This window comes from Colias eurytheme, chromosome 3 (genome assembly GCF_061535395.1).
Source record: "Colias eurytheme isolate Ceu_HAF_F1 chromosome 3, ilColEury1 Martin Lab GWU primary, whole genome shotgun sequence".
NCBI lineage: Eukaryota > Metazoa > Arthropoda > Insecta > Lepidoptera > Pieridae > Colias > Colias eurytheme.
In genome coordinates, this window is record NC_142982.1 from 5,521,225 (window position 1) to 5,536,928 (window position 15,704).

Below are 15,704 nucleotides of genomic sequence, written 5' to 3' on the forward strand. Positions count from 1 at the left end.
AACACGAACACGAAAACGAACACGAAAACGAACAACGAACAGCGAACAGCGAACAGCGAACTCGAATTTTAATTCGAACACAAACACAAACACAAACACGAACAACGAACATCAAACAACGAACAACGAACAACGAACAACGAACAACGAACAACGAACAACGAACAACGAACAACGAACAACGAACAACGAACAACGAACAACGAACAACAAACAACAATCAACGAACAACTAACAACGAACAATGTGAATGTGAATGTGAATGTGAATGTGAATGTGAATGTGAATGTGAATGTGAATGTGAATGTGAACAGCGAACAGCGAACAGCGATCAGCGATCAGCGAACAGCGAACAGCGAACAGCGAACAGCGAACAGCGAACAGCGAACAGCGAACAGCGAACAGCGAACAGCGAACAGCGAACAGCGAACAGCGAACAGCGAAAAGCGAACAGCGAACAGCGAACAGCGAACAGCGAACAGCGAACAGTGAACAGCGAACAGCGAACAGCGAACAGCGAACAGCGAACAGCGAACAGCGAACAGCGAACAGCGAACAGCGAACAGCGAACAGCGAACAGCGAACAGCGAACAGCGAACAGCGAACAGCGAACAGCGAACAACGAACAACGAACAATGAACAACGAACAATGTGAATGTGAATGTGAATGTGAATGTGAATGTGAATGTGAATGTGAATGTGAATGTGAATGTGAATGCGAATGCGAATGCGAATGCGAATGCGAATGCGAATGCGAATGCGAATGCGAATGCGAATGTGAATGTGAATGTGAATGTGAATGTGAATGTGAATGTGAATGTGAATGTGAATGTGAATGTGAATGTGAATGTGAATGTGAATGTGAATGTGAATGTGAATGTGAATGTGAATGTGAATGTGAATGTGAATGTGAATGTGAATGTGAATGTGAATGTGAATGTGAATGTACAACGAACAACGAACAACGAACAACGAACAACGAACAACGAACAACGAACAACGAACAACAATCAACGAACACCTAACAACGAACAATGTGAATGTGAATGTGAATGTGAATGTGAATGTGAACAGCGAACAGCGAACAGCGAACAGCGAACAGCGAACAGCGAACAGCGAACAGCGAACAGCGAACAGCGAACAGCGAAAAGCGAACAGCGAACAGCGAACAGCGAACAGCGAACAGCGAACAGCGAACAGCGAACAGCGAACAGCGAACAGCGAACAGCGAACAGCGAACAGCGAACAGCGAACAGCGAACAGCGAACAGCGAACAGCGAACAGCGAACAGCGAACAGCGAACAGCGAACAGCGAACAGCGAACAGCGAACAGCGAACAGCGAACAGCGAACAGCGAACAGCGAACAGCGAACAGCGAACAGCGAACAGCGAACAGCGAACAGCGAACAGCGAACAGCGAACAGCGAACAGCGAACAGCGAACAGCGAACAGCGAACAGCGAACAGCGAACAGCGAAAAGCGAACAGCGAACAGCGAACAGCGAACAGCGAACAGCGAACAGCGAACAGCGAACAGCGAACAGCGAACAGCGAACAGCGAACAGCGAACAGCGAACAGCGAACAGCGAACAGCGAACAGCGAACAGCGAACAACGAACAACGAACAACGAACAACGAACAACGAACAATGTGAATGTGAATGTGAATGGGAATGTGAATGTGAATGTGAATGTGAATGTGAATGTGAATGTGAATGTGAATGTGAATGTGAATGTGAATGTGAATGTGAATGTGAATGTGAATGTGAATGTGAATGTGAATGTGAATGTGAATGTGAATGTGAATGTGAATGTGAATGTGAATGTGAATGTGAATGTGAATGTGAATGTGAATGTGAATGTACAACGAACAACGAACAACGAACAACGAACAACGAACAACGAACAACGAACAACAATCAACGAACACCTAACAACGAACAATGTGAATGTGAATGTGAATGTGAACAGCGAACAGCGAACAGCGAACAGCGAACAGCGAACAGCGAACAGCGAACAGCGAACAGCGAACAGCGAACAGCGAACAGCGAACAGCGAACAGCGAACAGCGAACAGCGAACAGCGAACAGCGAACAGCGAACAGCGAACAGCGAACAGCGAACAGCGAACAGCGAACAGCGAACAGCGAACAGCGAACAGCGAACAGCGAACAGCGAACAGCGAACAGCGAACAGCGAACAACGAACAACGAACAACAAACAACGAACAACGAACAACAATCAACGAACACCTAACAACGAACAATGTGAATGTGAATGTGAATGTGAATGTGAATGTGAATGTGAATGTGAATGTGAATGTGAATGTGAATGTGAACAGCGAACAGCGAACAGCGAACAGCGAACAGCGAACAGCGAACAGCGAACAGCGAACAGCGAACAGCGAACAGCGAACAGCGAACAGCGAACAGCGAACAGCGAACAGCGAACAGCGAACAGCGAACAGCGAAAAGCGAACAGCGAACAGCGAACAGCGAACAGCGAACAGCGAACAGCGAACAGCGAACAGCGAACAGCGAACAGCGAACAGCGAACAGCGAACAGCGAACAGCGAACAGCGAACAGCGAACAGCGAACAATGAACAACGAACAATGTGAATGTGAATGTGAATGTGAATGTGAATGTGAATGTGAATGTGAATGTGAATGTGAATGTGAATGTGAATGTGAATGTGAATGTGAATGTGAATGTGAATGTGAATGTGAATGTGAATGTGAATGTGAATGTGAATGTGAATGTGAATGTGAATGTGAATGTGAATGTGAATGTGAATGTGAATGTGAATGTGAATGTGAATGTGAATGTGAATGTGAATGTGAATGTGAATGTGAATGTGAATGTGAATGTGAATGTGAATGTGAATGTGAATGTGAATGTGAATGTGAATGTGAATGTGAATGTGAATGTGAATGTGAATGTGAATGTGAATGTGAATGTGAATGTGAATGTGAATGTGAATGTGAATGTGAACATACACAAACACAAACACGAACACGAAAACGAACACGAAAACGAACAACGAACAGCGAACAGCGAACAGCGAACTCGAATTTTAATTCGAACACAAACACAAACACAAACACGAACAACGAACATCAAACAACGAACAACGAACAACGAACAACGAACAACGAACAACGAACAACGAACAACGAACAACGAACAACGAACAACGAACAACAAACAACAATCAACGAACAACTAACAACGAACAATGTGAATGTGAATGTGAATGTGAATGTGAATGTGAATGTGAATGTGAATGTGAATGTGAATGTGAATGTGAATGTGAACAGCGAACAGCGAACAGCGATCAGCGATCAGCGAACAGCGAACAGCGAACAGCGAACAGCGAACAGCGAACAGCGAACAGCGAACAGCGAACAGCGAACAGCGAACAGCGAACAGCGAACAGCGAACAGCGAACAGCGAAAAGCGAACAGCGAACAGCGAACAGCGAACAGCGAACAGCGAACAGCGAACAGCGAACAGCGAACAGCGAACAGCGAACAGCGAACAGCGAACAGCGAACAGCGAACAGCGAACAGCGAACAGCGAACAGCGAACAGCGAACAGCGAACAACGAACAACGAACAACGAACAATGAACAACGAACAACGGTGAATGTGAATGTGAATGTGAATGTGAATGTGAATGTGAATGTGAATGTGAATGTGAATGTGAATGTGAATGTGAATGTGAATGTGAATGTGAATGTGAATGTGAATGTGAATGTGAATGTGAATGTGAATGTGAATGTGAATGTGAATGTGAATGTGAATGTGAATGTGAATGTGAATGTGAATGTGAATGTGAATGTGAATGTGAATGTGAATGTGAATGTGAATGTGAATGTGAATGTGAATGTGAATGTGAATGTGAATGTGAATGTGAATGTGAATGTGAATGTGAATGTGAATGTGAATGTGAATGTGAATGTGAATGTGAATGTGAATGTGAATGTGAATGTGAATGTGAATGTGAATGTGAATGTGAATGTGAATGTGAATGTGAATGTGAATGTGAATGTGAATGTACAACGAACAACGAACAACGAACAACGAACAACGAACAACGAACAACGAACAACAATCAACGAACACCTAACAACGAACAATGTGAATGTGAATGTGAATGTGAATGTGAATGTGAACAGCGAACAGCGAACAGCGAACAGCGAACAGCGAACAGCGAACAGCGAACAGCGAACAGCGAACAGCGAACAGCGAACAGCGAACAGCGAAAAGCGAACAGCGAACAGCGAACAGCGAACAGCGAACAGCGAACAGCGAACAGCGAACAGCGAACAGCGAACAGCGAACAGCGAACAGCGAACAGCGAACAGCGAACAGCGAACAGCGAACAGCGAACAGCGAACAGCGAACAGCGAACAGCGAACAGCGAACAGCGAACAGCGAACAGCGAACAGCGAACAGCGAACAGCGAACAGCGAACAGCGAACAGCGAACAGCGAACAGCGAACAGCGAACAGCGAACAGCGAACAGCGAACAGCGAACAGCGAACAGCGAACAGCGAACAGCGAACAGCGAACAGCGAACAGCGAACAGCGAACAGCGAACAGCGAACAGCGAACAGCGAACAGCGAACAGCGAACAGCGAACAGCGAACAGCGAACAGCGAACAGCGAACAGCGAACAGCGAACAGCGAACAGCGAACAGCGAACAGCGAAAAGCGAACAGCGAACAGCGAACAGCGAACAGCGAACAGCGAACAGCGAACAGCGAACAGCGAACAGCGAACAGCGAACAGCGAACAGCGAACAGCGAACAGCGAACAGCGAACAACGAACAACGAACAACGAACACCTAACAACGAACAATGTGAATGTGAATGTGAATGTGAACAGCGAACAGCGAACAGCGAACAGCGAACAGCGAACAGCGAACAGCGAACAGCGAACAGCGAACAGCGAACAGCGAACAGCGAACAGCGAACAGCGAACAGCGAACAGCGAACAGCGAACAGCGAACAGCGAACAGCGAACAGCGAACAGCGAACAGCGAACAGCGAACAGCGAACAGCGAACAGCGAACAGCGAACAGCGAACAGCGAACAGCGAACAGCGAACAGCGAACAGCGAACAGCGAACAGCGAACAGCGAACAGCGAACAGCGAACAGCGAACAGCGAACAGCGAACAGCGAACAGCGAACAGCGAACAGCGAACAGCGAACAGCGAACAGCGAACAGCGAACAGCGAACAGCGAACAGCGAACAGCGAACAATGTGAATGTGAATGTGAATGTGAATGTGAATGTGAATGTGAATGTGAATGTGAATGTGAATGTGAATGTGAATGTGAATGTGAATGTACAACGAACAACGAACAACGAACAACAAACAACGAACAACGAACAACAATCAACGAACACCTAACAACGAACAATGTGAATGTGAATGTGAATGTGAATGTGAATGTGAATGTGAATGTGAATGTGAATGTGAATGTGAATGTGAATGTGAATGTGAATGTGAATGTGAACAGCGAACAGCGAACAGCGAACAGCGAACAGCGAACAGCGAACAGCGAACAGCGAACAGCGAACAGCGAACAGCGAACAGCGAACAGCGAACAGCGAACAGCGAACAGCGAACAGCGAACAGCGAACAGCGAAAAGCGAACAGCGAACAGCGAACAGCGAACAGCGAACAGCGAACAGCGAACAGCGAACAGCGAACAGCGAACAGCGAACAGCGAACAGCGAACAGCGAACAGCGGACAGCGAACAGCGAACAGCGAACAGCGAACAGCGAACAGCGAACAGCGAACAATGAACAACGAACAATGTGAATGTGAATGTGAATGTGAATGTGAATGTGAATGTGAATGTGAATGTGAATGTGAATGTGAATGTGAATGTGAATGTGAATGTGAATGTGAATGTGAATGTGAATGTGAATGTGAATGTGAATGTGAATGTGAATGTGAATGTGAATGTGAATGTGAATGTGAATGTGAATGTGAATGTGAATGTGAATGTGAATGTGAATGTGAATGTGAATGTGAATGTGAATGTGAATGTGAATGTGAATGTGAATGTGAATGTGAATGTGAATGTGAATGTGAATGTGAATGTGAATGTGAATGTGAATGTGAATGTGAATGTGAATGTGAATGTGAATGTGAATGTGAATGTGAATGTGAATGTGAATGTGAATGTGAATGTGAATGTGAATGTGAATGTGAACATACACAAACACGAACACGAAAACGAACAACGAACAGTGAACAGCGAACAGCGAACTCGAATTTTAATTCGAACACAAACACAAACACAAACACGAACAACGAACATCAAACAACGAACAACGAACAACGAACAACGAACAACGAACAACGAACAACGAACAACAATCAACGAACAACTAACAACGAACAACTAACAACGAACAATGTGAATGTGAATGTGAATGTGAATGTGAATGTGAATGTGAATGTGAATGTGAATGTGAATGTGAACAGCGAACAGCGAATAATCTGAAACTTGGTTCCCCTAGATATATATGTATATGTATAGGTACTCCTTGTTAAAAAAAAAAAAATTAAATTTAATCGACATATATTAAGACATATACTTCAGATCAGATCATATAAATATGAATGAATAGAAGTGTTGCGAACGTCTCCTGCCTCTTACGTCCACACAGTAGCTAAAAAAAAAAAAAAATTTGTTACAAACAACTTACAAAAAGAAATGAAATCCCACCAAAAACATTTTCATGTAAAATGTTGCCAAGACGAGCCCATATGACTCGCACTGTCAAAAAGTTATCAGATCTCATGTAGAGCCAAGCTTCTAAAACTACACGCCCTAACTCTACAAGGCCTAACTTCACAAACTCTACACCTTAGTCAAAATATGTGGCTTGGCCGTTCATTACTACAAGAACTATTGTATAACACAAAAGTAATGAACAGTGAATTAATTTTTCACCTTACGCCGATGTGAATGTAGCGAAATGGCCAAGCCACATATTTTGACCAAGGTGTAGAGTTTGTGAAGTTAGGCCTTGTAGAGTTAGGGCGTGTAGTTTTAGAAGCTTGGCTCTACATGAGATCTGATAACTTTTTGACAGTGCGAGTCATATGGGCTCGTCTTGGCAACATTTTACATGAAAATGTTTTTGGTGGGATTAAAATATTTCAAAGGAATCTTGCTTCAATCTCTTCGAAACCAACGATCATCTCGTTTAATTAATTTGACATTTGACGTCAAGCTCAGTCAAGTAATAACAGGGGCAACAATAATTCTACGACGAATTTATAATTCCCATATTGTTTTATAAATAAACGCCATTTTTAGGAAATCCTTAAACAAGGTACGTATTTACGTTGTAGTTTAGAATAAGCTATTGAAATAACACAGATTTTGTCAATTATCTCAAATAAATTATTTACTTCGCCGCTAAGATTAGATTTTCGTAATCAAATTGGAATAAATAAATCAAAGAAAGACATTTAGAATTAATGGGTTTTAACTTAATTCATTAATTTACTGGATCCACAACTTTTAATTAATCTGTTTAACATCAAATGTTTTAAAGAACTCTCCATACACTTGGTGAATTTCTAATTAAAATTGTGCGCCACATTCCATATTCGCTAAAGGCCCTTATCTTTTGTAGCAAGTACAACCCTTTCCCTTAAAGGCATGTGTAACAGTTATCGTTATGTAGGTTCTGACAGTTTAATCCTAGCCTGCGAGCCTTTATCAAAGGTTTCGGTAAATTGGACTTGAAAACATAAATAGTTTAATTATGTTATTTGCTTTAAACGTGAACGTTTAGAAATAATTCAAAATGAAATGAATCAACCCGATTTTAATGGGTAACCAACTCCACTAAGCAATTCATGGCTGTATACCACAGTAATGCTTCGCAATACACATTTGTGGTGTTCAAATCGAGCATTGTTTTTCGTATATATGCGTGTAGGTACAATTACAGTGTACTAGTAAATAATATTTTCATCTTGTTTAACTTTGTCTCGTAAAAATTTAACAAAGTATAAAGTTGTAAAGTAAGTTGTCGTTTTCATTAGTATGAAAATCTATCTTACCAGATTTATAAACAATAATAACGAACATAATGAGATATACATAAAACTATGATTCTATACAATTCAATCGAATGCATAAATATTTTCATAATTATATAGAGATCTCTTGCTTTCTCAACATACTGCCTATTCTTTAAATGCTAGTAATTTATTTGAATCACCACAGTCAATAAAGGTTCTGCGCAATTACTGTAAGACGTCCAAGGGTCAGCCATAAATCTTAGAATAGGCAGGTTAATTAGACAATTTCTGCTAATGGCGTTGCGTAAATTGAAATAGTGAGAATGATGAGCAAAAACAAGACTTAGAAAATTATCAAGTGCTTTCCTCCATTGTACTATAATTGAAACGACGCAGATTTGAGATTGAGATTTATATAATCTAGAACTTTATTCATATTTTAATGATGCCAATAAGATTCAAAATATATTTTAAAGGCAAATCGTAATCTATACTAATATTATACTTAAATGAAGAGTTTGATTGTTTGTTTGAACGCGCTAATCTCGGGAACTACTGGTCCGATTTGAAAAATTCTTTCGATGTTATAGGTACAGCTCATTTATAGAGGAAGGTATATATCATACCTTCCTCTATATATACATATCATCTCGCTAAAACCAACACGAGCGGAGCAATTCGGGTAAAACCACGGAGCACAGCTAGTAGCTCATATACGCAATAAGCAATAATTAATGTTACATTTGGGATCGGACTTCTCATTGAATGAATCACTTAACGTTTGTATAATATTGAATATCGTACATGTCATGTCAATTAATTACTACATAACAGCGCTGCGTTAGCTTATAAAGTATTATTAGTATTATTAGGTTATACGGCACTATAACCTACAATATTCTGAAATAGAATTCGCTATACATTACATTGTATAATCCTATATCCATATAACTAGTAATTAGCTTTAAAAGCACTCTGTAATGTTCCTCGTATTTATTGTCCTTTTACGAAGTATGAACGAAATAAATAATAAAGGACGAGTATGTTATCTACAACTAAATGCAAAACGTATAGTCACACGAAATAATTAATATTAAACGATGGTATCAAAAATCGTCAGCGGAAACTTTTACTAGTAAGAGTACAGAAAACGGACCCTCGGATATCCGCCTTCCGTTGCTTCCTATGCAAATGTAGTGAATACATTTTACAATTTTACTATTTGCATTCAAGCTAATTGCTTTTCCTTTTAACGCCCCGTCCGAACAAACGACCGGTTATTTCTTTGTGCACTTGACGTCTTATCGATGTAATAAATTATACGTAAGGAATAAAGTCTTAAACTGGACAGAAAGCAATACTGAATATGTGTTTCTTATTATAATGATATGATTTTGCTGTTTTATTTAATAAACATTCCTTATTCACAGTTTTATAACACATCACACAGCTACGCCGCTAAATAATTGAACAGAAAGTTCCCATAGGGGGGTATCCTAATTCACATAGGTAAACCAACATTACCTTATCTTACCCACCCGCCTTGTTAATATAGAATTCGAGAAAGTTCTCCAGAGTTAAATGGGTACAATCAAACTTCTAAAGGCAGGTGACTCTCACAGTGATGGGTCTTTTGAAACAGCATTTGTAATTCATGCTTAAGTAAGTAATGCTTATTACATCGCAACCTAGCCTTCGTGCCTCTTTTGTACCCTGGAGTGATGCAAAATCTAACTTTAACTATCTTATATTAAGGTATTTTAATCCATGGAGAAACATGATCCTTACAACCCTTAATTAGGGCGTATTAAGTGGCCGTAATTTATTTCATGTAATATTCACGTACAAAACGACGCGTTAATGAAATAAATAGTTATAGAGGGTATTCCGCTTGCTTTGAGTGAATATTACTAGCCGGAATAGGCAAACTTTGTAATAAAATATCAAAGAGATTCGCGTAAACAACTTTCATGCTTTGTAAAATCTCAAATATAGAGTCGGATAAAAATATGTTGACATAGTATTTCGGAATATAATCCAAGAACGTATCTCATTTTCGCTCGTTTGTTTTGGCTTTGCTCTTATGTGTTTTATACATTCGGGAACAAATATATTGGTATAATTCTTAAAACAAAGACAAAATAAGACAAATGTATGTTAAATATTAGAGCAAAGCTGTAATTTATTGTCCAAATAGAACTTTTATATATTGTCATATATAGTCAACTTTTTAATTTGCTCAAATCTGGGACAGAATAATAAAAGCAACGAAGCAGTCGCGGAATAATTAAAGCAAGTTGATAAAATATTCGCGCATATCCAACGTTTATGTATCAGCCGTTAAATTAAACTTTATAAATAAAGTAAGGCTGAAGCAGCCACAGGGTAATTCTAATAAAATACAAGGCTCAAGTTTAGTTTTAAAGAACTCATCGTTTAGTAAGTTCTCTTAGTAGAGGATAAGTCTCACGTTGAACAAAGTTGTTACAGTAGATATGTATGTCTAAAGAACTTAGTTGGTGCAACATAATTAAATTATGTGCTGAATACACGCTACTCGTAGACTAAACACGGGTACATAAAGCTAAGACAAAACTGTTGACAACAACTTTTTAACTTGCCTTTGTCGTGGATACTGTGTTTTAGTTCAACGGAAGCCTGATTTATCCGGCTATCTGGGTACCTATAAAGTTTTGAAACGTAAAAACTCGAGTTGTCAATTTATTTTATCTTTTTGTTTACTGCGCATTTTAGTTACACCGATGGACTATTTCTTGTTTTAGGGTACATACTTACATAACCTGCATGATTACGATATTCAGCCGAACCGACCCATGAAGATAAGAAATTTATCAGCAATAGGTTATTAAGTTTGTATTAAGATATTATATTCCGCAGAATTGATCTCGATACTCTTGAAGAAAATTCTATCTCAGCGATTTTATGCTAAGACAAAGTAAAGAGTGAGCTTTAACTTTGCAACCAATAATGTGACCTTTACCTAGATATAGTATAATTTCTTAGTAAAATACAATGATGACTTTTATATTATCTTATTTCAGTAGAATTAAAATCAATAATAAAAGAGCGCGTGTGCCGAGCACACCTTTCAGAACTTGTTTCGCAAGATTCAAAGATAGGTACCAAAATCGTCGTAAGGCAATACGTAAATACCGTCATGTCATGGATGACGTGACGGTATTGCCATGACGAGACCTTAAAGTTTTACTCTCAACGCGCCTAACGCCGTTTCACTTATGTGATAAATGCAGATTTAATATTAGGAGTGATATTCGAGGTCACTATTCGGGTAGCTTAGCAATATATTATTAACAAATCGTAGCAAGTATGTGTATTAACTCGAGGTATCCGAGTCGGTAACCGCAACACACTTTGGTTGGAAGTGTGATCCGCGGTTAAATTTTAACCCAGAGGAGTTTGGATTAACTTCAATGCTAAGGTAATTTAGCTTACTGCATTTTTAATGATAATACTGGATTTCAGAAGACTTATAGGTAGGAAGTAATTTTGAACAAGATATGTTAAGATTAACATAGAAATATGTTGCTGTATATGTTATAACGATTTCATTACAAATCATTGTAAATTTAAAATTAGCCCATTTATTATTTATATAATTAATTAATCGTGAAAATATATCAAATATCTAATTAACCGATATAACTATATTTTATAAATAAGATAAATCTAATACGAAAGAACATTAGAATCGACGATGAATATCTGAAAAAAATATAGAAATATAATATAGGTAACGCTTAATAATCACAAGCCACATGACCACTATAATATCGATAAAATTTTGTATTGAAATGAAAGCACTTAACTTAAGATACAATAAAAACAATTATACGAAACGTGACGTGGATAAAGGCGCAAAGAAAAGTGGGTCTTTTATGTGATTTCCTTCAAAATTGCCCTAATAGTCAGCCTGATTGCATTAGCATCGAGTCTCGAAGGAACTTTGAATAGTCTGTATTAGTATAATATACTTTTTGCCAACTCATTTAATAGATTTATCGGGTGAATGCGTCTCTTTAATAGACGTATTGACACGGAACGATTTACTGTTATAGTAACGATGCCTTTGATTCTGACACATGATTGGTATTTACGTTGTGATTATTAATTGCAAATAGCGAATGAATATGCAAATACAATTTGTTTTTCCTATTCAATATACTTAGTATTTGTGCATAAATCTGTGTTTCTATTGAATTAATATGTCGGACTACAGTTATTCAGGTGAAATTTTGAGCATAAATTCACGCAATGACAAATATGAATTTATATACATTACAATAAATTGTATAAATAAACTTATTAATTGTTTATTTATAACAAAAAACTTTTCTCATATGGATACATTATAAAAGCCTGACGTTTTATTATATTAGCAGGATATCCGACGTCTCCATTGTATAAAAGTGAACTGTCACTTAGACTGATGATACTCATTACTTTATTTTCTATTTTTAGAAGATTGATGTAGAAAAAGCAATAGCAATAATGAAGAGACGGGAAGATCGCCTAACGATCACTATTTATCACTAAGTACCTTATATTTTATCACAGAAAATTGGTATCTAACGACGATCTGAAATATTGGAAGAAATAACAAGGTTGTGTGAAATTAGAAAAAGATTAATGAGATCAATAATAATAATGAACTAAGAAACAATCTACAGTAAATTGTATTAGGATTTATTGGAATAAACGAGCTCAATACCTTGTAAACTGTCGACGTTTAATTAAAATCAAAGCTCTACACTAAAGTTACTCGGAATATAAATGGAATCCCCTACTAAGTTATATGAAATCAACAAGTAGATCACAAACTCTAATCCAAATAATTATCGAAGGAGCTGCTTAACCTGACTGAAATCCCTACCCGCCCTACATCGCGTTTAGCACAATTCCTAGTTAGTAGTTGCTACGGGATCCTCTACGGCGTAGACTTGTTGATAAGCTACAAGTTTATCCGTAGATAGGTGATACCGTATATCTGTGAACAGAATGTATATAGCAAAAATAAAAAAAATATCCTACAATATGTTACCTTTTTTATTTCAAGTGGGGAAACAATATTTAATGTAAAATAACCTAATGATATAATTAACATTGTAGCTTAATTTAATACACATATAACTTGGCAATTAAAAGTTTGCTGGAGCTAAAATTGAGTTAATGTAAGTGGAAATTACGAGAACACTCGCGAAAACTTCTTAATGGCACATTATTTCATCCCTTTCGCGGCAATGACGCGGTCTACAACTTCCTTAGAAAGGAAGTCATAAATCAAAATGGCTGGGGATGAACTTAAACGAAACGGTTGAGTAACTAATATTAAATGACACATCGCACGATTAAACCCTCAATATTGATTGATAACTTTATAAAGAACACAGACCCTCGATTGCAAGCTACGGCCTCTTTATAATGCAAAATTAAAAAAAATCTCATTTACATAAATCAACATCTTTCTTTTGAGACAATACCTCTTCATTGAAGCGTGAAAATCATCTAATGGAAACAATTTTTTATCTATTGCTGAAGTGAAATGAAATCAAACGAGTAAAGTAGCCTTCATTTTAAGAATTATTCTTTAATAAATTTAATACGTATTCTAAATCTAATTTTAGCAATATTTAACAGAATTGATGATATGTTAGTAGTAGATATTTACTTTGTTTTAAACTTTTATCGAGAGATACATCTCATGATATTTTATTGAAATAGCCTGCGTTGTGAAGTAGGTGCAAAGTAGGTTGAAACTTGAATTATCATCAGCAGCACGGATATTTTCCGGCATGTCACGAGGCCGGGAATCCTAATCTCCTGGGCTCTGCCCCACGCCCCAAGTCACTAACGTAACACACGTTTACGACAAACATCTATGTCACACCGTTCCGAACGCTTTAAAATTTATTCTGAATGCCGAACCCAGCTATTTGCATACCAAATTTTATCAAAACGTAGCACCGTCGTTGTGACCAAAGATATCAAACTTCGAACCCCACAAATATGTTAAAAGACTTTTAATTGAATGGGTATTACATAGATAAGGCTCTTCAAAAATAATTTTAACTGAAGATAACAAGGAATATTGCTAAAGTTACACAATAATTTTGAATTGAAAGCTAAAATGGAACTGAAACTTGGTGACGATAGATTTTATCGATGAATGCTAATGATTGTTCACTCAAACAATAGACGGACTTAAGCATACGGCTTAAATGTTCAGCTTAGCTTGCTATTCTAAAGTGCAGCTTCAATATAAATCCTAATACTTTCTATATTGGAAAAGTATTTTCATCGTCGCTTCTCTATTTTAAAACATATGACGTCTGATCTAGTTATTAAAGGTAACCAAAATAGCAAGATATTTAAAGGCATCTGCATTAAACCGTTCCGCTAAATATGTAGTGAGCTGATAAATTTAAGTTATTTTGAAGTTTCTTAATTGATGGCATATATATTTGATGGATGATGATAGATGGTACATACATAATCTATATACAGTAGTATATACTGTGTATGTTAACTATAAATTCTTTGACTCCTCATATAACGTCTCTCTACCATATGTATGCAGATGATCTTCAAATTTACACTCACTCAGACGCAGGGTCTCTGCCGGAGGCTATCAGAGCGACCAACACTGATTTAGCTTCCATCAGTAAGTGGAGTACACTTTTTGGAATTCAGATCAACCCACGCAAAAGTCAAGTCATTATAATTGGAAGTCCACAACTCCGCTCAAAAATAAGCTGGGCCGATTTACCCCCTGTGCACTTGAATGGAATTGTCATACCCTATAGTTCTGAAGTAAAAAATCTAGGCATAACTTTCGACGAGGTGTTATCATGGGTGCCTCAAGTCAAAGCAGTTAGTAAAAGAGTATTTGCTGCCGCAAACTCTTTGAAGCGCTTGAGTCGTTTCTTGCCTATACCCACCAAAGTTATGCTAGCTCAATCCCTTCTCCTTCCCCTTTTAGACTACGCGGACTCTTGTTACACGAACCTGAGCGAAGATCAGCTCAATAAACTTGAACGATTGCAAAATTTCTGCATCAGATTTATATATGGTCTACGTAAATTTGATCACGTGTCAGAATTTCGCAAGAAGCTCAAGTGGCTACCTATACGCCTGCGTCGGAATGCTCACACTCTCCATCTCCTCTATTCCATTCTTTTTCATCCCAGTACTCCCTCCTACTTGAAATCCAATTTCCATTACCTTGCTTCTGAATCCTATACTCTCCGATCCTCTAATAACTTTCTACTCCGTTTTCCTGTGCATGGTAGTAAATTATTCGGTACATCGTTTACTGTATCGGGTATCCGTTTATGGAATGCCCTTCCTGAAACGATTCGTGGCGCCCAGACGATAAGATCCTTTAAAAAAATGCTTAAAGACTACTATCTATCTATATAAATATTGTATGTATATTGTATATTATATGTATATTGTATATTTTGTATAGTATGTATATATAGTATGTATGTTATCTATTTATAGTGAAGTATTTATATATTGTAATCTTATGTATAATTATGTTTATGCATTTTATATGTATATAAATATAAGTAATTTTTATATATAAATTTATGTTGTATTTA

At 38.0% G+C, this 15,704-nt stretch overlaps 1 protein-coding gene across 1 annotated transcript in view; it reads left to right on the forward strand.

Annotated features, from left to right (window-relative positions):
* Positions 1–15,704, forward strand: part of GABA-B-R1 (gamma-aminobutyric acid type B receptor subunit 1) — a 95,164-nt gene that overhangs the window by 45,953 nt on the left and 33,507 nt on the right. The gene's annotated exons all lie outside the window — the stretch shown is intronic.